Source organism: Panthera pardus, unplaced genomic scaffold, assembly GCF_024362965.1.
Source record: "Panthera pardus isolate Hobbes unplaced genomic scaffold, ASM2436296v1 HiC_scaffold_10, whole genome shotgun sequence".
Lineage (NCBI taxonomy): Eukaryota > Metazoa > Chordata > Mammalia > Carnivora > Felidae > Panthera > Panthera pardus.
The window spans coordinates 5,578,321-5,601,172 of NW_026526655.1; the positions used below are offsets into that span (position 1 = coordinate 5,578,321).

General features: G+C 56.1%; 1 protein-coding gene across 3 annotated transcripts in view; it reads right to left on the minus strand.

The window, feature by feature from the left end:
• Window positions 1–22,852, minus strand: part of SH3BP4 (SH3 domain binding protein 4) — an 85,956-nt gene that overhangs the window by 37,916 nt on the left and 25,188 nt on the right. Inside the window, exon 1 of one of the 3 annotated variants that reach the window (XM_053903442.1) lies at window positions 11,115–11,175. The exons of 1 other annotated variant lie outside the window; for it this stretch is intronic. The gene's annotated coding sequence lies outside the window, so the exon portion shown is untranslated. Of the gene's footprint in view, window positions 1–632; window positions 979–11,114; window positions 11,176–22,852 lie in introns of those variants that run through there. One more of the 3 variants, XM_053903447.1, reaches the window with a different exon arrangement.

Consider the following 22,852-nt stretch of genomic DNA (forward strand, 5'->3'; position numbering starts at 1 on the left):
TCACGTCTCTATGGCAGCCATCTGCCTCCCACACCCACTCAGGACGGCGACACGCTGGCCTCACCTCCCCCCCTGCACCCCTGCATCCCCATCCCGGCAAAGGGCACCACTCAGAATCACCCGTCCTAGCTAGCCTCCTTCCCCAACCAGTTAGCACAGAAAACCGCTTCTGGAAAACAGGATTTCTCAACCTCGGGGCGACTGCCATCTGGGGCCTGGTCGTTACTTGCCGTGGGGCTGTTCTGTGCATCGTGGAGAGGCGGGTGGCATCCCAGCCTCTACCCACCGGATGCCAGTAGCACTCCCAGCCCCAGCTGCGGCCACCGGTCGTGTCCCCAGACACTGCCCAATGTCCCCGGGACAGCATTGACACAAAGGGCCAGGCGGGGAGTTTCGCAGGCTCTGTGGGCCTCTACTGTGACCCCTCGGCTCCGCCTCCGAAGGGCCAAGACAGCACAGACGACGAACGGGTGGGCGAGGCTGGCTTCCAATAAACGTCTCCAAGACAGGTTCGATTAGTAGACATGATGAAACAGATCTGGGGAAGCAACGCGCCCCAGGACACACAGGTGCTGTGTGATGCCCCCAACCTTCACCTTCACCGTGATGCTACACAAGCCCTCCCCTATTACCTCCTGGCCTCTGCCCTCCTCTGGGTCCCCGGGCACAGCCACAGGATGGAGGGGTGGCCCTGGAGGCCTGTGGCAGCCCTCCCCTCAGTGGTCTGGACGCTGGTGGAGCAGGAATCTCCCCGGCTGGTGGCCCCAGGGGGCAAGTGCGGTGAGCTCGGCGTGCAGGGACCGCCGGTGCTGAGAATCCTAGAGGACTGGCTGCCTCCACCCCACGGGCTCCTTTCTGGAAAGTTTTTGTATCACCCTTAAAAATGCATTAGAAATAAAAGGGAATATGCTCTGTTTCCCATAGCAGTGCTATTCCGCGGATTTGCGACTGATCTATTCTTTACTAAGACCCAGGAATATTAGGTAGGATACTGCCCAAAGCAGCAAGTAGCCCTTCAGAGATTTCCTCGGCGGCACCCATCTCCAAAGGGAGGGGGCGGGAGGGGAGGGGAAAGGAAGGGAGGGGAAGGAAGGGAGACAGAAAGGAGGAGGAGGAAAAAGCCTGGTTGGGGTTGGCTCGAAGCAGGAAGAGACAAAGGAGGCGAAGTCCAAGGCCCCACCGCCCACCTGCTGTCCGGCTTCCGTCTGCACCTGCTCTGTGGGCGAGAAGAGTCGGTGCCCAGCCCACGCCCCGGTAGGGAGAGGGCAGCATCCTCGGGCGTCCTCCACCACAACGAGCCCAGGACAGGATTAGTTAGTAGCTGGAGCCGGGGGGCCAGAGCTGGACAGCTGCAGGGGCACCCCCACCGTCAGGGGCGCGGGGACACGACCTCGGGATGCCCAGTGCGGTCGCTTAACATCCGGTTGTCGGGAAGGGCTCAGTAAACATCTGCCTCTTCTTATTTTTTAAACCTTTTAAAAACTTTTATTTATTTAAATCATCTCTACACCCAACGTGGGGCTCGAATTCACGACGCTGAGATCAAGAGTCGCTTCCTCACCCAACCGAACCAGGGGGCGCCCGGCAGCCGAGACTGGCAGCGACCAACCAGGTCAGTCGGGGTCTGAGAAGTGCAGGTTCCCGGGCCCTGCCCTGGCGTTTCACTGGGTGGGGACAGGCTGAGCTGTCACTCGAGAGTCCCGACAGGAAGGGGACGGTGTGCTCAGATCAGCATCCTTCGAAAGGACTTTCACAAAGAAGCAATTGGGTCAAGCCCTGGTTCTTGGGACTGGCACGGGGGCAGGTTGGGGGAGCTGGAGCCCAAAGCGAGCGGTCTCTCTCCAAGAGCTGGGAGCAGAGAAGAGAGCTCGTAGAATTTAGTTAGAACATCAAAACAGAAATGAGCCTCAGCGTTACATGCAATCACCAAGAGGAAGAAACAGCCCAGTGTCCACGGATGGAAGAAGCCGACAAGACACGGTCCAGCCACACAGTGGTCGTTACTCTTCACGAAAGAGAGGAAATTCTGACACATGCCCCAACACGGACGACCCCCGAGAACACTCTGGGGGGTGTGAAGAAGACGGTCACAAAAAGTCACACATCGTGGGGCTCCAGGCAGGCACATATCCACAGAGACGGAGAGCAGGTTCGCGGTTTCCAGCGCTGGGGCCACGGAGGGAGGTCGAGTGGCTGCCCACAGGTCTCTTTCTGGGTAAAATGTTTTGGAACTAGACAGAGGTGGTGGTTGCACCACTTCGTGACTATGCCGAACATCGCTCAATTGGGACGCTTTCAAAATGCGCCCGTCAGGAACCCATTAAGGGGCTAAAATGTTGTGTCTGTGCTGGGCCAACGGTCCGAAAAGATGCCTTCGCTGAGAAGCGTGTACACACGGAGGCTTCTGTCAGTTACAACCGGGAAGAAACCACTACAGGACAAAAGGAACTTAACGTGCAGTCAGGAGAAAGGAAAGGAAAACTCGGGGGGAAAAGCAGGTGCAGGAAGAAGCCGCGAACAGGCGGGATGGAGGCGGTAGTGGCCAGAGGTGCTGACAGAGAACCGGGGAGCACTGGGGTCCCGCTGCGGCCCCACGCCCCGAACAGAGACAGGTGTGGGGCCAGCTCGGGTGTTTTTTGGGGCTCTCAAGACCCAACTCCGGCTCACTAAGCAAAAGCGGGAACACACGGGGGTGCCCATGGTCCAGCTGAGGGAGGCCAGGGCTGGGCCCTGGAGCCACTCGGACGCGGACACGCAACGTCCCCCAGCCTCCAGCCCCTGTCACCGTCCCTGCGGGGCCAGCTCTATCCACAGACGCGCTTCTGTACCAGGTGGGAGCGCAGTCGTGAAGGCACCACGCTCGCCTAACTGCAGCTCCTCATTCCCATTTTACGGATGAGCAAATTAAGGCACAACGGCGGGTCAGTCATTGGGGCCACACAGCTGTTAGTCACCCAGACAGGTTCTCTCCGGGGTCTGGACCGCAGCCCTGCAGAACCACACTGGTCAAGAGGGTTCTTCTTCTCCCAACCGGTAAAGCAACACACAGCAGCTGCACCCCCCCCACCGGAGCCAGGATGTGCTCACCAAAGCGTCTGCTCCCCTCACACCAAATCCATGAACCGGGAGCCTGGCCTCCGTGGCCTGGGTCTGTAGGATGTAAGTCCCCCCCTGAGTCTGGACTCTGGGGCCAGCAGAGACTCTCTGGGTCGTGCTGGTCCAGCCTTGCCGGAGGACTGCAAAGTGGGGGTGCTGCCTTCTGCCTCCCGGCCACGCCCCCATCCACAGGGCCCCTCGATGGGCCTCACGCAGCCTCATTCAGATTCACTCTGACGCCGACTCCCGTGTGGTGCCCTGAAATTTCCACAGACACTTGGCATCCCAAGGTGGGCAAACTATTTTCTGGTGACTTACATGCAAATCTGCCCCCTGATCAATCTTCACGCCCTGGCCGATGGGGGCCTGGTTCTCATTAAATCCCTCTGAAATCAAGAAATCCAAGCCAGATAGGAATCTGGTGAGCACTGTTCCCGTCAGGCCCATCCAGGAGCCCCTGGACTCCGCTAGAGTCGGGCGACTTCTCCAGATGGACAATTCCAGAACCCTGCTTTTAGCCTTCCACCGCGGGACCCCAGATCTCTTATTACGGGGACCCTGGGTGATGGTGCTGAGGTTGGAAGGTTCTGTCTGACCTCACTCTAATCCCCGTTCAGTTTCTACGAGGCACAAATCTCCCTCATCTGTATGACGAGGCTAGTAGTTAATATGTGGCTTGCTCTACCTCTCCCTGCAGAGATCAAGAACAAATCTAAGACAGCTTTGCAAACTGTAAAGTGCCGCGCGAAATTTAAATACGAAACAAAGCTACAGAAGAGGTCTTCAAACACTATACAAGTAACATTTCTCTCCCTGAAGCTTCCTCTTCGCCAGATCTGACTTTGGCCCCAGGACTTCCTGTACCATTCATTAAAAAGAAACAGCCTCCTTTGAAAGCCACAATTCATTAATTCGTCTTCTAATGCTGCTTCAAGACCTCAGCGCCGTGGAACCTAAACAATTCGGGAGGACCCACGGATGGCCTGCTGGTAATGTGGATGCTGCCCCTTGATCTGGACGCTGGGTTTCCATTAGCCACCTGCACGGCGCCTTTGCTCTTCGTGTGTTGTTTTTTTGAAAATCCAAAGCATTTTCATAAGCCAAGTCTTCCCCATTGTGTAACTGAGCAAATAATAGCTGCATTGAACAAAAAGCAAAAGAAATAAAGGGAAGGTAAAGAAAGAAGAGATTTAACCGGTTTCTGTCCAGTTCCACATCGGTTTCCGCTCAGTACTCCAGCCAAGGAGAGAGATTCGGTGCCTCGGTGGGACCCGACCCCCGCTTAATTTATCTCCAATGTATCTGATCTCCAAGCCTGTCTTGGGCTTTCTTCCAAGTCCAGAACTGTTGCCTTTTTGAGGGTGCAAATCCTTTGAGAAACCTGGTAAGGGCTTACAGGCTTTCTCTTCAGAAAACCACCTGTACCTGTAAAGTTCTGCCACAGACTCTCTAGAAGGACCACGCTAGGAGGCCGTGGGCCCCAGGTGAAACACATCTGCTCGCTTCTGATAAACATGATGTTCGAGAGAACAAGGAGCAGCCCAGAGGGTGGTGGACACTGTCAGAGGCCAGCCTAGGCCAACCTAAAGCATCACTCGGTGACACAATTTCAAGGACAACTGAAGGAGGCTGCACATTCCAGCTCCTACAGGGAACAGAGTGTAAACAGGATTTCCAGTGACGACAGAAAAGGAAGGAAAAAGGATCAAGTTGTGTTTACTGAGCACAGAGTCCAGGGAGGCCTGGGGGGTGGATGGGGGGCATGGGGGACGGGGGTCCGTGTTCACAAGGAGCCAAGGCGACAGGCACACCACACAGTGTAGAACACGACAGACCCTCACCAGGGCGGACCCCTGACCTGTTGGGATAGCAGACGGCCAGGTGGTCAAGGGAAGACACCGTGATGTTGGGAAGACACCGTGACCTTGGGAAGACACCGTGACCTTGGGAAAATGCTGAGCTTGGACAGACACCGGCTTTTTTTAAGTTTCTGCTTCCTCTCCTGTCAAATGCAAGGCTTGGCCCCAGGGTCTTCTAAGTCCCTTCCTGCTCTCGACAGAGCGGAAAGCAGGTCCCGGGCGCATCACAGGTAGAGCTCCAGGACATGCGTCTGCCCGACGACAGCCTACAAAACACCGCCACAGTGTGCCAGGAAGGTCCAGCCTGGCGCCTCTGCCCGGCCGTCCCGCAGGCCAGCTGCTCACTTCTTGGAAAGAGGGGCCCCAAGTCATTCACTCTGGCCAGTGGGGCATGTTAATCCCTCTTGTGACCTTTGGGACCCTCGGGACAGCCCGAGGTGGGGAGGGCGACGTGCCTGACGGGCAGCGTGGACCGAAATGTCAGGGGAGGGCTGCCCCCTTGACCACATTAACTGCATGTTCGGAGGAGCCACATGGCGGATGCTCGGTCCCTCAATAAAGACACGAGAAAAGGAAGGCCCAGAGGGGCTAAATGGCTAGTCCAAAATGATGGGGTGGGGCCAGGTCCCGAAGGAAGGAAGAGGAGGGAGGGGGGAGGCGAGAGGGAAGGAGGGAAAGGAAACTGCATGTAAGTCCAGGTGAGGGTGAATGCAGATCTCCTCCTCACCTGCCCGGGAGGACCATCAGCCGTCACTGCCTGGCCCAGGGACACGCCCGTGGCCCCGCGCCCATCCCCCTGATGGATCCGCGAGGGACACCCCCTACCGGAGAGCCAGTCCACGACCTGCCTGCTGACCCAACGACTCAGCGAGGACTGGCCCAAAAAGATGAGCTGGCCCAAGCGACTCCCGAGTGCCGGAAGCCAACATGGCCCAGGGGCAGGTCCCGCTGAGGACTGCCGTGCGTTGGCTGGAGGCCATTCCTGGGCCAGGTGCACGCTGGGTGCGCAGCAGAGGCCAGGTGACAGGGCAGAAGCATGAAGGGGTGAGGAGAAGGGGGGCGGGGGCGGGCATCCAATTCTTGGAAAGCAGCTTCATTTCTCAAATCCTGGTTCTCGGGTCCTCCGTAACCCACTATGCTTGGTCTCGATCCTTCTAATAATCCTTTTTCTTCCTCTTGAGCAAGTTTTTATTTAAAAAAAAGTTTTTTAATGTTTACTTATTTTTCAGGGAGAGAGAGAAAGAGACAGAGCACAAGTGGGAGAGGCACAGAGACAGAGAGGGAGACCCAGAATCTGAAGCAGGCTCCAGGCTCCGAGCTGTCAGCACAGAGCCCGACGCGGGGCTCGAACCCACGCAGCGTGAGCTCGTGACCTGAGCCGAAGTCAGCTGCTCAACCTGCTGAGCCACCCGGGCGCCCCACTCTTGAGCAAGTTGGAGTGCATATTTAATTGGATTTGATCTGAAGGAACTTTCTAGACACTGGCTCTATTTTTACAGACAAGTAAAGTGAAGGCCAAGGAAATTAACGTAGGCAAAATGCTCACAGGCTCAAAACTGAAACTCGTCTATACTCAGGACAGATGAAAGCGCTAAGCTCTTTGCGTGGACGCTTTCTGACCAGAGAATAAAATACACTCACTCTGCCCTTCCCAAGTGCAGCCGGCCCCGTCAGCTTTAAACAATGAACTAACAAAGGGGTAAACTCAAGCCAGAGAGATAAGAAAATGTGGGAGTTTCTGATTAGATCGGTTCTTTGTCGTCTGGGGGGGGGGGGGGGGGGGTTTAGCCAGAGATTGGGAGGCTCTTGAAATAAACAATGGTGGACTCTTCCTTCACTCACACCTTTTATCTCCAAACCCTCAAGTATGTTAAAAATTTCTCATCTGTCCTCAGGCAGGCCGGGTAGGAGGGTTAACACAACTAACACAGGAGGCTTTTAAGAAGGCAGGTGCCATTCTGAGCGTAACCCCTCACCGGGAGTGGCTCGGGTTTCTCATCTGTCCACATTCCCCAGATTGTACTTTGCTGGCCCGCGACCTCACTCAGATTCAACTGCACCCTTGACTTAATGAGGCGGCACCGATGTGAGGCATTTTGAGGCATTTTCACGCAGAGGTTTTGAAAGAGGCTGAGCGCCGTCTCAGGTTGGCCGCATGGCTGAGGGGCTGCCCTCTGCCTGCTCCTGGGTCACCCCCTCTGACCCTGTGAGGTCAGCCCCTGCCCCAGGGGGTGTCCACGCTCGGCAGGTGCAGAACGGGTGCCTCTAGGTCATCTGGCCAGGGGCAGTCCAAGCAGGCCTGGGAGTCACCCCGTGGACAATGCGGGCCTTAGCCTGCTCTGTCTCAAGGGCATATGAAAGAGGCTCTCAACGACCGTACACACTGGGGCCAGACCCAAACTGCAAAAAATAACCGCTTAGTGGTAGCCAGGGGGTGGGGGTGGGGGGGCAGGGGGACGATGGGAGTAACTGCTTATCGGGTGCAGGCTCTTCTCCCAGGGTGATGAAAACGTTGCAAACCAGAGAGAGGCAGCGGCTACACAACACGGGGAAGGCACTAGATGCCAGGAAATGGTACACTTTAAAACGGTTAACTGAGGGGCACCTGGGCGGCTCAGGTCATGATCCCAGGGCCGTGGGATCGAGACCCGCGTCACGCTCGCGCTGAGTGTGGAGCCTGCTTAAAATTCTCCCTCCCTCTCTCTCTCTCTCTCTGTCCCTCCCCTCCTTGCTGCCATGTGCACGTGTGTGTGCATTCTCACTCTCTAAAATTAAAAAAAAAAAAAAAAAATAGAGGCATCTGGGTGGCTCAGTTGGTTAAGCATGCAACTTCAGCTCAGGCTGTGGTCTCACAGATTGTGGGTTCGAGCCCTGCGTCTGGCTGTGTGCCAGAGCCTGGAGCCTGCTTCGGATTCTATGTCTTTGAGCCTCCCTCTCTCTGCCCCTCCACTGATCACACTCTGACTCTCTCTCAAAGATAAATAAACATTAAAAAAATTTTTTTAAATAATCAATCAATAATAAAGTACAATGGCGAATTGGATGTTACATGAATTTCACTGCAAAACAACACAAAACACTCCCAAACCCCACACAATCAGAAAGGTCTGGAGATCCCCGGTCTGAAAAGTAGCCCCTGAAAAGAATTAGCAGGTGATTCTGACGTGGTCTAGACAGAGGGCGCCTGGCCAGGGCCGGCCCTCCTCCAGAAGAGGAATCCGGGTAGCTGGAAGGTAGCTTCCTTTAAGAGCAACTCATTCCTGAATCGTATCCTTGACTTTCAGGTAAATTTAGAGTTCTAAAAGAAATGTGATCAGCTGTTTACCCTAAGAATTAGCTCTGTGGCTCACGTTTGTGGCTTGCAGTTTGTTTCCACTGGCCAGCACTGGACCCAGAGACCTAGCCCACGTGAGCCATGAAGTGCCCTCCCAGGACCAAGGTAAAGGGGGGCGGGCAAGGAAGGAGTGCCTTAGGGCACACGAGGTGGGCTCCAGGATTGGGATTCTCTACTTACTAGTGACTCTCTGAACTTGAACTTGAATGAGGTACTCCCTTGAGCCACATCTCTGATCTGTAAAATGGGCAGGACAACAAGAGTGTCGCAGGGCTTGAGCAGATACAACGTGCGGAGGGTGGTGACTGGAAGCCTTCCCAGGCACTGGCAGAACCGTGGGAACGAGCCTCGGTCTCCCCTGCGGAGGAGGAACGGCGCTCTGCCCTTGGCTGGCACACTTCCCTAGGAGATGTAGGGCCAAGTTCTGGTACTTGCTGGAGACACGGCAACACGGCCACTCACACTGGTCTTAAAGTGATGAGAAACAGAGTCGGGGCTCATTTCTGCTCCCTGCCTTGGTCCATCATCTTGAGCAGCCAACATTAAAGCAGGTGCTTTAACAAACCATGTCTGGCGGTGGTAACAAGGCGCTTGCTAACAGGTTAAGACTCTAATTCGGAGTTGCTGGGATTACAGGCAAATCACAGAATCGGGCACCAGCAAAACTCTGCACATCCCCATTGAAACCCCGGGAAGCCCCACCGCACAATGAACTTGACACAAATCAGGTCTTGAATATTAAGATGCACAAAGAAAAAACTGCATTTATGTTCCCGTGGGGGGAAAGCCACAAACACTGACCACATATGTTAAGAACCTCCCCCCTCTTTTTTTTTTGGCCACAGCCAACAGATGATCTCTTTAAATGCTGTAGGACACACATCCACTCCCCTAAATTTCAGCCCCCAAAACAAGCTCTCCAGGCTCCTGGGAGCCCTTTATGCCAAGACAGAGACAAGGGGCACCACTCTGGCTCCTGTCTAGAAGGAAGGCGCTGTCCCACCAGCCTGCTTCCTCTTCACAGACAACCTGCCGCCCCGGGAACCCTGTCTGGTTCAATGCCAGGAAAAGCAAGCCACGTGAATACCACTCAGGTTGCTGCTGGGGTAGGAGAGGGGTCCCAGGCAGGGGCTCCCACTAACTTCCTGCTGTTTACTCAGGAGGGGGTGGCCTGCACTTGCCAAGCTGCACCCCGCATCCAACCCCGGGGATGAGACCACGTGGGGGTCGGACAGGGAGTCGTGTTGTACAACCCACTGGTGTCTATCACGTTTATCTAGAGAAAAGAACCAAGCTTCGTGTTTGCTCGCTGATTTCAGAACCCCTGGCATTCTGGCCAATGCCAGGCCAGAAGAATGCTAGGAATTTGGATGCCTTTCACTGGGTTTTGCTGCAATCCAAACAGACCACAGCCTCCAGGGCAAGGGGCTGTACTTATAAGGCAAGGGCAGAAGTATTTTAAATCCTGAGACCTCAGTGTTGGGGGCGGGGCGGGGGGGTGCCCCCCCCCCCCCCGCACTGACCCTGGGGTCAGAAGGCTCCTAAATTCCTTACATCACTATTAAAAGCCCCCAGGGCGTAACCTGCAGACATCCCAAACATTCTTTCCGTCCTAAAGCACTTGCAGATACTGGGGAACAAGGAGACCTGATCTACAAGGTGGGGGGATAAGAATGTTGGAACAGAATCCAGCCATCTAGCCCCCTCCCCAGTTGAACAGAGGATACATAAGGCTTAAGGAAAAACCTGGAAGAAGTCAAGCAGCTGTCCACTTCATTTGGAAGGGCTTTTATCACTCAGACACGATCTGGAAGGCAGCAGCCTCTAAGCCACTCCTTATGAGCTCCCCTCTCCTACCCAGAGGCTCCATGTAATTCTATCTGATCCTTTCACCCGGGGGAGGACACGTGTGTGGTTTTTAAACACAGGAAGCCTGCACCACGCTGTGTAGACGACCCCACCGAGGTGACTGTCCCATGGCTGGCCAAGCGAGTAAGAATCACGAGCTGCTAGGATCCCACTTTGGAGTGGAATCCCATGCGGACTCCACTTCCCCGAGGAGCAGGGAGTTACATCCGGACTTATCCGGTCACGACATGGTGCGCCTGGAACTCACGAAGTAACACTGTATGTCAACTGCACCTTCAATAATAAAAGTTAAAAAAAAAAAAAAAGGAAAAGCCAAGAAAATACCCGGGAACGTTCTACGAGGACACCATTCTCTCTTTCTCGCTGCTGCGGCACGCCTGCTCCTGGTGACAGCTGGTAATGCTTCCTCCTAACGTCCTGCCAACGCGTTTCTGGGACAAATGCCCTCCCAGAGCTCCGGGGTGGGCGACCCGTAACCGCGGCCACATGGCACTCTCTCAACCCGCACCCCGTCGCCGGTGGTCATTGTTTGGGAGCTCATAACCTCTCCCGTTGTAAGAATAACTCCTTTGTGCATACACAGAAGGACAGCCAACCTGGGCTCTGCCCCATGGCTGTCAGGGCACAGAGCAAGCTGCCCATCTGGTTTCTGGGTAGAGCGAGAATGTTCCTGGCACCAGAAAGGGAAGTCACCGGTGCCACCTGACCTTCCCGTGTTGGGGACCCTGAGAGCGGAGGAGGATTAGAAGACAAGAGAGCCCCGAGGGAGATGTGTGCCGTGCGATAAACGGCCAGGAAGCCTCCAGAAGTGACTCCTCCCTTGGGAGTTGCTCTGCAGGTGTACGGGCCCATCTCCCCATCCGGGTCTGTGCACGTTGGCCACGACACCACACACAGTCTCCACGAAGCAGGCCCGGGGCGGCCACCCACCCCAACTCCCTGCCTGCGCGGCTTACCTGCCACGGGCTTCCAGACGTCAGAGCAGAAGCCCCGGGAACCGGCCTTCCTTCCAGAGAAGGGGGGGCTGCAAGACACAAGGGGGGGCCTAGGATTCAGGGCGTCGGTCGGCCGGAACCCGTTCCAGGTCTAGACTCCCCTGTGCTCCGAGCCACGTTCGCACGGCAAGGTGGGGATGCTGGGGACCCTCCCCGGACAGCCGCCCCCACCCTACTCCCCAGGAGTCCCTGAGACCCACTGCAGCCCCGCTTTCCCTCTGCAAGCCCTGCCCCGGCAGGGTGGACCCCAAGCATGCATCCCCCCCAGTCAACCTCCCACACAAAGACCTGTGTCAGAGTTGGCCTCCCGGGCAGCCCGGCCTGCGACAAGGGCTTTTTTTTTCCTTGGCTGTTTTTTTCCCCAGTGCTGTGTTTTCCCTCACCTGCTCTTACATCTGCCGCAGAGACCGGCAGTCTTAGCTCCACACGACAATCTCAGGAGCTGAACCCCAGAGACACAGTCCAGTTGCCTTGCCGGCAGTGGGGTTTGCCTCCTCACGCACACCACGCAGGGCCGCTCAGGAGGAGGTGGTTCGAATCCCACCTAACTAACGCGACGCTACAGAGCCCACGGCCGCGAAGGACTCCTGAAGCGGGGATGGCAGGACAGAGCAGCGGGACTGAAGGTCACCAACGCGTGACCCTCAGCCACTGCCTCCCGGCCCCATCACGTCGTGGAATGTGAGGCTGAAATCTCATTCTGGAGGCCCTCCTTAAATCAAGGCCCCCTGGCCCCCTGCCCCTTCCCCGGAACAGACCCTCTTCCGTGTAAATATTTCACACGCGATGAAAAGGGGCATCATTAGGAATCATTCCCTGTGATCTGAGATGGGGCGGGGGCAGGGAGTATGTTGTCTGCCCTCCCACCCCACCCCCCCGCCCGGGGGCTTCAAACGTAAACAATTTCCAGATGTACAGAAGGGCGTGGGGACAGAGGAAGAAACCAACCCGAAGCGAAGAGAAAATGTGGCACGTACACAGTTAATCTCGAGGTAGACGGAACTTCTAAACTTCGCAAGCAATGAATGAAATCACAGAGGCAAGGCAGACAGCTCGATCAAAGTCAACGAGCGCTGAAAAAGGCAACAATGTGAGAAAATATATTCAAACACGACAGAAGATTTAGATCCTAAAAGAGTCAGAAAAAGGCGGGGGGTGGGGACAGGATGTTCAAGGCACAGGAAACCAGAGGCCGCTGTCCACCCGGCACGTTGGTTTGGGATGCGTCCACCTTGCTACCCACGGGGGCCAAGGAACGCCCCGAATATTCACCAAGACTCAAGGAGACTCAAGGGACTCCCCGAATATTCAGCAAGGCGCTCACGGCCCTTGGAAGACTGATGGCAAGACAGAACGGAGACCTCATCACGTTAAAAGGGGATAATGTGCTCAAGGCGCCGAGAAAGGACAGGAGGTGGTGACAATGTTAACACAAGGGGGCTCACGGGGGCTTCTGCGTCTTCAGACTTCTCTGATCCCAATTTGTTCGACGGTGAGGACAGGATAGCCCGCGTTTCCCATTGCAAAAAGTCACTCCTCCCAAGTCACGATACCAGCCTACGCCAGAACTCGGGGTGCCTCCTTTCCTGTTCCCCAAACCCCTCCAATCTTGGCTGGGGTCTTGGGAATCTCGAGCCTCGTTCTGACCGAGTGCCAGCTCTGGGGGGGACTCGTTCCCCTGCTCTGGTCCCTGTGCGGGCTGGGTAGTTGGGAGGCCGGCGAGGCCGGAGTTCTGGAGGAGCACCTCCACGTGGTCCCTGCCTTGGCCTCCCTCACCCCTGCTGCGGCTCACCCCGCCCCGGGCTACCCAGAGCCCATCTCCCAGGCACAAAATAAACGTCTGCTGGGAAACTGCAGGCTGCTACCTCGTCTTAACTCGAGAACGTTGCCAGGATTTTTCTTCGTGAAGAGATTACCACAACACGCTTACTCACTGCTGAATGAAGGGCTGAGTCACTCGGCATTTGGGGTAAGGACCTTGCAAGCTCTCTGGGCTCTCCATTCGCTCCTTCCAGAGGATTATTTAGGGAGAGAACTTTCGCTTACAGACCCGTGGCCCTGAAGCTGAGTTGTATTGCATCACACGAGTCTCTGGCAGACGGGGGGGTGACTGGGTCAGCTCCTACCTTATACCTAATACCCCGTGTTGCCCAACAAGCTGGCTCAGAGCTGTCTGTGTTGGACGCTGGGCAGGTACTTGGTGCGCGTGCACACACACGCACACGGAACCCTCTGGCAATTCGGTGTTGAGAGTGCAGGAAGGGAGGGGGTCTGGCTGTGAATGGTCCTGCCCGGGAGGTCCAGGAGGGATGGACTGAGTGGACAGGACCTGCTGGCCCCTCTCCAACTCCCTAGCTCCATCCTCCACCCCTCCAAAAGCCCCAGGTTTCTGCACAGAGACCAGCTTTCCTGGAGGAGAGCTGGTGTGATATTTCGGGGAGGCGCTGCTCTCCCCAGGGAGTGGCCATATGCCTGTGTGGGCCCCCCAGTCCCCACGGCCCCCCAGAAGAAACCACAGGACTTAATGCATGTTCGTCAAGTGGGCATCAAGTCCTGAAGTCGGGAAGACGCCTCACTCCCTGGTTTTATTTCAAGAAACGTCAACGCTGTCATTGGACAAAATTAAGGGAAATCTCCAAGAACCACCGAGCTGTCAAAAAGCAATGCGGAGGATATGCAAGATTCTGTTGATCTGGGGAGTCTCCAAACACAAGTGTCTCTGCCCACAGTCCAATGTCCCTGTGCACCTGTCAGTAGCTGTTTTAGCAGCTTACGGTCTCGGCTGAAGACACAAGTACAGAGGGTTTACCCTATTTGAAAAAGGTCTGGAAGGCTGGGTGCATGAATACTAAGAGGCTGGTGACATTTAGACGGGAAACTATATTCATACCAACACAGAGGTGACAGCTTGGCCCTACATTCTCACCCCAGGACGGTCGCCAACAAGACGCTCAGCCAGGCCTTCCATTTCCTCTGTTGTAACAGGGGAATTGTGCCCCCCTGCCCCACACGTTCCTATGTTGGAGTCTTGCCCTAACCCCCAGGACCTCAGAATGTGACCTTATTTGGAAATAGGGTCTTTACGGAGGGAATGGAAGGAAAACGAGGTCCTTAGGGTGGGCCCTGATCCTATCTGACTTTACAGAGGGGGAGATCTGGAGGCGCGCATGCATGCACACACATGCACACTCACACACACACACGCACACGGATAACGCCATGTGAAGGTAGAGGCAGAGATCAGGGGATGTGTCCACAAGCCAAGGAACGTCAAGGATGGCCAGCGAATCACCAGAAGCAGGGGGAAAACGTGGGACAGACGCGCCCTCACCCCCTCAGAAAGCTCCAGTGCTGTCGATGCTCGATCTTAGACGTCTCACCTCCAGACCCGTGAGACGGTACATTTCTGGTGCTTAAGCCACCCACGGCGTACTTGGCTACAGCAGCCCTAGGAATCCGTAACACCGTCTCTGCGAGACGGGAAAAGAAATTCCCATGATCCCTCTCGCCCACCTCAGGGGCTGCTGTGGGAATGGCAGACTTGCTGAGGTTTCCAAGCCACCAGGAGGGACAGGTATGGATCCATGTGCTGAAGGAACCTTCGCACCCCGAGCCTGCCAGACTCTGGAGTGTCTCCACGACAGGAACTGGCTCCCCCTCATCACACAGCTGTCCTAAAAGGGACCACAGTAGCAGAACCAGAGGAGAAAGCAGAACCAGATAAATTCCCGTCCTCTATCAGCGGCAAACTTTGGCCCAAGGGCCAAATCCGGTGCTGCATCTGTCTTCGCGTGGCCCACGAACGAAGAATGTTTTTACATTCGTAAATAGTTTGGGGGGAACAAACACAAGAATGTTTCGTGACGTGAGCATTCTATGAAATGCAAGTTGCAGTGGCCATAAGTCAAGTTGTATTGAACAAGCCATACCCGTGTGTGTACGTTCTGTCCTTAGTTCTTTTGTATGTCCAGGACTCAGCAGCCGGGCCGGAGACGGGACACGAAGCCGGAAAGAGTCACTGTCTGACCTTCTACGGGGAAAGTCGGCCGACCCCATTTCCCTCCCGGCCCTACTTGCGCAATGGGGCAGAGGGCCAGGCCGCGATTGGCTCAGGCCAAGGGGAAGTGGGCATATATCCACAGGTGCCTGGCTAAACGCCAGACGTGCTGGCCAAGATGTTAGGTAGGAGGAGATATGGCAACAAGGAGGGAAAGAAAACAATAGGGGTTGTGGCCAGAAACAGAAGAGAGAACTGGCCCCAAAGGCAAACTTCATCGATTCAAAATGGTTATCTAGACCTACCTCTGACCTCAGTAATGGAGGCATCCCTGACCTCCCAAGGGCAGCGGTGACCCCCACCCCCGACCCCGACCCCCAAGGGCAACACCAGTAGTTTTTATGCAAGTGACCCTCAAGACAAAGCGGGATCTCCTGGCCTGACCGTGGACTTCACCCCAGGCTTTTCATCACGGAAGAAAACCATTCCACTCCAAGATAACCAATTAATAAAACTGAAAACGTGGCACTTTGGTAACGGGCAACGACCTTTGTATCTAATGTTATCAAAATTGAAACTCGACACTGTTAACGGACAGCGTATTTAGCCAGGTGGTGGATTACAGAGCCAAGTGAAAGTGTCTGAAATCTCACCTGACACATGTGCTGAACTTTCCTCACACAGAATGGGGACCCGGCTCACGGACTTTTCCCATAATTACACAACATTTCAAGTCTTACAGAGTATGTGAGAAGCAATAGCCTTTCCTCTCTCCTCTATTAAACCTGTATTGAAAGTTAAGCACAAATGGGGCGCCTGGGGGGCTCAGTCGGCGGAGCGTCCGACTTCGGCTCGGGTCATGACCTCGTGGTTCGTGGGTTCGGGCCCCGTGTCGGGCTCCGTGCCGACGGCTCGGAGCCTGGAGCCCACTTTGGATTCCGTGTCTCCCTCTCTCTTTCTCCCTCCACTCATGCTCTGGGTCTCTCGCTCTCAAAAATAAATAAACACAAAAAAATTAAAAAAAAAAAAAAAAAAACGGAAAATTAAGCACAAGGGGACAGGGGTTTATTGAGACAGACCGCCAGCCACCCACGGTGGTTTCTTTACGGGTCCACCCGTTCACTCTCCACGACTTGTGGGTTCCTCCGGGGCACCTGACGCGGGAACAAGTCCATGGTTGGTCACTGTGTGCGATGGCCGGCGTTTCTGGCTGTCCCTCCTCCCCAGGGGGAGGCTTCCGTTGGTGTGTGTGACAGAGGCACTCTCTGTCCCCTCTCTGTTTCAGACACGTGGATTCGCACTCCTGTGGCCAGACGCTGCCTCTCGTCCTCTGGGTTTCTGTCCCCTCTGGTTGCAGCTGGTGGGGGGGGGGGGGGCTGTTACGGAAATCTTTCTGTATTTAACGATCACATGAAACAAATGGCCAAGTGTGCACAAGGGCAGCTTCCACGAAAATCAGCTGGAATATTCCGCAAAGGCTCCATGAAGGTGAATCGCTCAAGAGCAGGTGGCCAAATGAGACGGCACTGAACACCTGAGGAAAAAATAAGACGACTGGACCCAGGCTGCTTCCCTGGCGTCTTTGTGCTGTTATGTGACTTGAAGCCTGAAAACAGGGGGGTTTGCTGTGGTTCGTGCCGGACCCTGCTCTCAGACTCGCTCGGAGAAGACCTTCACCCAATGGAAGATGCGTGGGCCTGGGCTTTCGCATTAAAAAAAAAAAAGAAAGAAAGAAAGAAAGAAAGAAAAGCAAAAAAAGGAAAAGTTGTTCTTCCAGGCTTTGACTAACTCTTCCACCTTGCTGGGTGGTTACGTAAGGACGCGGGCGATCTGACCCGCTCGTGATCCTGGGCTTCCCGTGGGGGACCAGAAGTGTAAGTTCAGCGTCTGGCCAAGTGACAATGAAGGAGACAGCTTCCCCAGGGCAGCATCCGGGGCTTTTGAGTCTGGCCCCCGTAACTTCTCCCCCGAGTAAGTGGGAGGCAGACGAGCTCCAGTCAGGGAGGGAGTGGCGTCTGGGAGCGGCCCGGGTGGCGGAAGGCAGCCGCGTGGATGCAGGACGTCCGTGGGCCCACGGGGCAGCTCGGCCCTTCTCCAGCTCGACGGCCTCGGGTAAACGGCCTAACTTGAGTCTGCGCCTCGGTTTCCTCAAGGGTAAAACAGGGCTCTCGGAGCCATGCTAGAGTCCGTCCAATTAGGCTTTTCTTTTTTCTCTCTGGAACGCGCAAGACCAGATACTTGGTGCCGACTAAAGAGCAGAGACCCCCCAAAACGCCTGGGGAATAAATAGACGGGTGAGAACCTAACGTTTAACATTTGCATCAGGCGACGGTTCTCCGACTAGCCCGGCTCAGACCCGCTGGAGGCTTCACCACGTGACGGTGACGCGACCGGTGCCTGGAACAGACTTCGAGAACCACTGGACCAACGCATGATGGCTGCACACACACCTTCCCGCTCAGCCTCTTCGCTGTTTCCCACAGTGACACCGTGAGGTGGGGGCAAGGCAGGAACTGTTGAGCCCATTTCCGAGATGGGAGAACGAAGACTGGACGCTTTGGATGGCCGAGCCGAGGTCCGGTGGCGGAGAGCGGGGGTCACGAGGCACGGTGCCAGGCCAGCACCCGTGACCGAGCCACAGAAGAAAGGTCAAATGCAAAGCCAACAGAGGAGGACAGAGCAGGCTGCGGTAAGACTGACGTCTCCAAGGCAGGGAGATTAAAAACACCTCTCAGGGCTTTTCAAGCAGGAGGAAGTCAAATGGGCCGCTTGAACGAGGCGAAGGGAGTTCAGGAGCGAGTCCTGGGCGAGGGCGCAAGTCGAAGTCTGGTGTGCTGAACACCCGGGCGCTGTCAGATACAGAACAGGGACTCGAGTCCTGGCTCTGTCCGGATGCTGTGACCGTGGGAAGTCTCACCCCTTTGCCTCAGCGGTGGGCAGGGCGGGGAATCACCTGACTCGGGCTTTGTTCCAGAACCCCACGGCTACCTCCTCCCCCGGGGCGCCCTCCGTGTTTGCTCGCCCCTCCCCGACGGCAGGGAGAGCCCAGGGCCGCCAGCCGCCTGACCTCTCGGATTCTCCCTCCTGGGGTCCAACCTTCACCCTGGCAACCTGTCACCTCAGCAACAGTGAAAGAGACAAGAGGGAGAAATGCAGCTGGAGCCCCCCGGGGTCGGCTTTTCCAACCGATTCCAGTTCCCTTCCACGCCTGACTCATCCCAGACTAAGGCCCTCGAGAGCCCCCTCCGCTATTCAGCCTCGTAAAGGGGCCCGGGGGGCCTCCGCCAGCCTCGCCGCGGGGACCGTGGAAACACCCACGGTTTAGAAAGCCCAGCCAGAGCGGTGGAGCAAAGGGCAGGATACTGACTAGGGGCATTAAATGATTCATAATTCGTTAAATTTGACTACACATCACAGACCGCTCCCCTCCGCAGATAACAAGCCTTACCCGCGAAGCATAGATAGAAACTGGGTCAGTGACAGAATCACTGACTGGAATAAACATTTTCTGAAGCCCGAGACCCGAATGTGACAAGAGGACCATTCTGTAGTTTTAAATATTTACCCGAAATGAATCTGCAGTTTCTAGATCTCCTTGTTGAGATAAGCACATTGTTATCCCGAAATGCAAAGCAGTCCCCATCCTCGGGGAATATCCTACTTATTAAACTTTAAAAAAAAAACAAAACAAAAAACCGCAATCTTCAAACAAGAAAAAAAGAAAGAGTTAAGAAAACCTTGCAAACTTGGAAAAGCCATCGGAGCGGTGTGCGCCCGGGGAAAGGTCGCCCTTGGGGGCACGGGGTTGGGCGACCACCGTGCCCCCCTGCCCATCAGCAAGGCTGGCAAAGGGCATAGCTGTGTGGAACATCAGCTCCCTCTTGGTCCCCCCCAGCTCCCAGCTACAGGGGTGAACGTGTGGAACCGGGTCCTGGTCAGAACGCAGCAGTCCAGGTGGTTATCGGGGGGCGTGAAAGGTGGGTTCTCACTGCCATCTCGCACTTCCCAAGAAAGCCACCTGCACCGTGTGATCGGTGTCTCCGCCCAGCGACTGCTCTGGACACCTGCTTCCGCTTGCCTTCCTGATCAGCAACCACCGATTAAACACGAGAGGTTAACACCACTATAAAGGCGGCTCGAGCTTCGGGGGCTGCTGCTCATTCGGGTTTGGGGGACACGAGCTTCGAGGGCCAACCGGCCACTCTGTCGTCTCACAGATCCCCACTGGGCCTCTGCTCCTCGTGAAGCACAGCGGGACAGCGCGGTAAGTAAGAAACTGGGGTTTTGCATCCTGGAGCTGGAAGGAAGAGAAAGCAGGCAGGGACATTCGAGGCTGGAAACGGAAGAACACGGAGAGACAAAGTCCTCGTCCGAGCGCAGAACGAGGAGCAGGGACTCCTCGGAGGGGAAGGGGCTGCTGGGGCACAGAGAAGGCGCCACCCAGCAGGTCTCAAGGGAGGACGCCAGGCACACGGCACAGAAGTCCTTCTGCAGGTGCGCGGCCCGTGATCCCCGTGCGCCCTGCGCCCTCATTCCCACACACATCTGAACGTTCTCTGATGATCCTTGGAACACCTCCTGTCACACTGATGGCCGACAGTCATTAAGCCAGACCTTGCTGGCTGTCTCGGCTCTTGCTGGAGGGAGCCGAACTATCAGCCTTTCTCACGTCCCCAGGGAACCGTCACCAAGTCTAGACTACACGAAGGCCACACAGTATTGGATCTGTTGCCCCCTCGCTGTGCTGAAAAGATGCTCTCCAAACGGACAGGTGCAATCCCAACACCCCAGGCCTCAGCCGTCACTCAGCCTGGAGGGACACGCTCCTTGGGGCGGCCCTGGGTCAGTGCCCCCCGCCTCCTGTCCTCCAAGGAACGGTTCTATGGCACAGTCACATGGTTCCTAGGACGACCCCCCGCATGAAGGAGCCCTAGCATCACGGTGACCATGAGCTCAGAAACTCACTCACCTTGTACCTGCTTATCCCCACTCCCAACTCACACTCCTGGCTCCCTGCTACCGGTCCCCAAGTCCTCACCTCAGGCTCTGCACTCAGGGGTCCCAAACCAGAACACAGGGCAAGTGTGAAACAGAAACCTTTCCCTCTCCACCACCATCCCACTAATGAGATACATTTATATTCAGCTAAACTGGAGAAACGCAAAGGGTCCTCATACCCCGACTGACCTTTCACATCAAAATAAATTCGCTGTGGCTCACGTGCAGGCTGGAGGCCAAGGCCATCGGAGCCCATGGCTCCCAAGGAGTTCCTGACGCTAAGTTGGGCCTGGATCCCGGTTCAGGCCCCGCAGCCCCAGCCCACACCGGCAGGGACGCCCACCCCAGCCTTCTGGAAGCGCCATGAGCTGTGACTTTCAGTCAGCCGCATTCAGGGCTCTGCTCAAATGTCGCCTCCTCGACCCCCCCAAGAACTTGGTGGCCTGAAACACCACCTCATTCGCTTTCAGTCTGGAAGCCAGAAATCTGAAACCAGTCCCTAAAGTCAGGGTAATGGCAGGTTCCGTTCCTTCTGGAGGCTCTAAGGAGAGAATCTGTCTCCTGGCCTTTTTCGGCTTCTAGGGGCCACCTGCGTTCCTGGCTTGTGGCCCCTCCTCCATCCTCAAAGCCCACCACCCCGATCTTGGTCTCGGTCATCACGAGGCCTTCTTTAAGGTCAGATCCCCTTTGCCTGTCTCTTAAAATGACACTTGTCACTACATTATATTTAGGAGAATCCAGGGCGATGTCTCTCTCCATTAATCACATCTGCCAAGTCCTTTCTTACCATATAAAACCCCTCACAGGTCCTAGGATGAGGATGGGAAAATCTCGGGGGGCCGTCGTTCAGCCTCCCACATATCCATCCAAACCAGCACGCTTCCACCCCCCCCCCACCCCCGCCCCCTCGGCTGGCTTCGCGGATCACTCTAGACATTCTGTGCTGTTGTTTTGTTTATTTCCTTTCTCTTCCACCGGAGGAAAATGCTCCGAGAAGGCAGGGACTTCATCCTGTTCAGCCGGAACGCCCTGGAACACAGCTGGCATGCGGTGGGCACTCCGGGAGGCCCTGGAGGAGCCAGCAGCCGTCTCTGTAGGCAGCTAACCGGCTGGGCCCCTGGGGGCGGGAGCCGCCTGTCCGCTCACTGCCGTGTCGCCGGCCCCAGGCCTGCGCCTGGCCCCCGGGGACGACGCTCCATCACCGGGACCTGTCTGTCGCCTGATAGTAAAAGAAAGTCCCCCAGGTGGCTACAATCTGCAGTTTGATGTTGGAGCAGCTCATCACCCGCCTCCCAAGGGGTCCCAGCCGCCCCGTCCTCCGCACACCTACCTGCCCGCCGCCTCACCCGCTTCCCCGGCTCCTGAACACAAGGTGCCCTGCTTGCCGGCCACCTGCCCGCGTGGAGCCCCGCCTTCCGGACCCATCCCAAGGCTCTTCCCCGCTTTGGCCCCGTGTCACCCCCAGCCTCCTTAGCACCCACTGCCAATTCCTCTCACTGACCAGCTCCACTGCCTGACCCTAAACTCCTACACACACATCCAGTAGGGAAGGCCTCCCCAGGCCCTGCCCTGCCCGTGCAAAAGAAATAATAAACCCAGGGTCCAGCCCCTACCCATCCCCCCCACAAAGCCTGTCACTTCAGCTCTTGGCAACACCCCCTACCCCCCACTTAGAGGGTGGCACTTCCGGGGCCTCCCGCACACGTGAGCTCCTCCCTGTTCCCTGGGGGTGAGTCTGATGAGCACTCCGGCTCTCCAGAAGGTGCTACATGTCTCCAGGCTCTCTCGCTCCTGCGCCTTCCAGCAGGCAGACCCGACTCTGCGTTTACGAGCTACCCGCCGCCGCTGGACAGGCCGTGAGCCCTAAGGCATCTCTGTGACTCCCAGCCTCAGCTCGGTGCCCACAGCGGCCGGCAGGAGGACGGAGCAAAGCCGGGGAAGCCAAAGGTGTGTCCCCAGGTGCCACAAGCCAGTCGGCCACGAGCAGGTGATGCCCTCTCCGTACCTGGGAGAGGCCCAGGCACCACGAGAGACCAAGATCCAGGATTGCCAAGCACAGCCGGGGCTCAGGGGGCATGGGATCGGCAGAGAACACACGCTGGCTCTCCAGAGACATCCCATTAAATGTGAATTTCGAACCCGCAGCGAATAATTTTGTTAGCGTAAGTATGTCCCAAACAGTCAAATATAGCTGGATGTCGTGCATTTTCACTTGCTAAACCTAGCAGCCCTACAGGGGTGGGGGGTGACGGGGTGGCCACTCCAGGCTGTGCCAGATGGGACTTCCCAAGAAGGCTCGCTTCAAGGGGTGGTGGGAGGAGGAGGGCAATCAGCGGCCAAGCCCGCCAGGGCCACTCCTGCCAGACTTCGCCAACAAAGAGGTGCGTGCGCTCTCAGATAGTAACTTCCCACTAAAGAACTTTGTTAAAAAATAAAATAATTCTTGCCGGCTAGAGAAAAGGGTTGTTTCCATTAATATTTTTCCATTCCTGCATCATCTGCAAGAGCTCACAAACATACAGCCACTCTCCGGCAACAAAGATCGCCATGGAAACAGATCACCTCCATCCCCAAAATCATGACTTCGCCTCCCATTCCACCAGAAACAGACTACAGATTGTTACCAGAAAAATCCTTGTGCAAACAAACACAAGCCAACTGCCACTGAATGGCAGGAAATGTAGCCGTTTTTTCTAATTTTAAC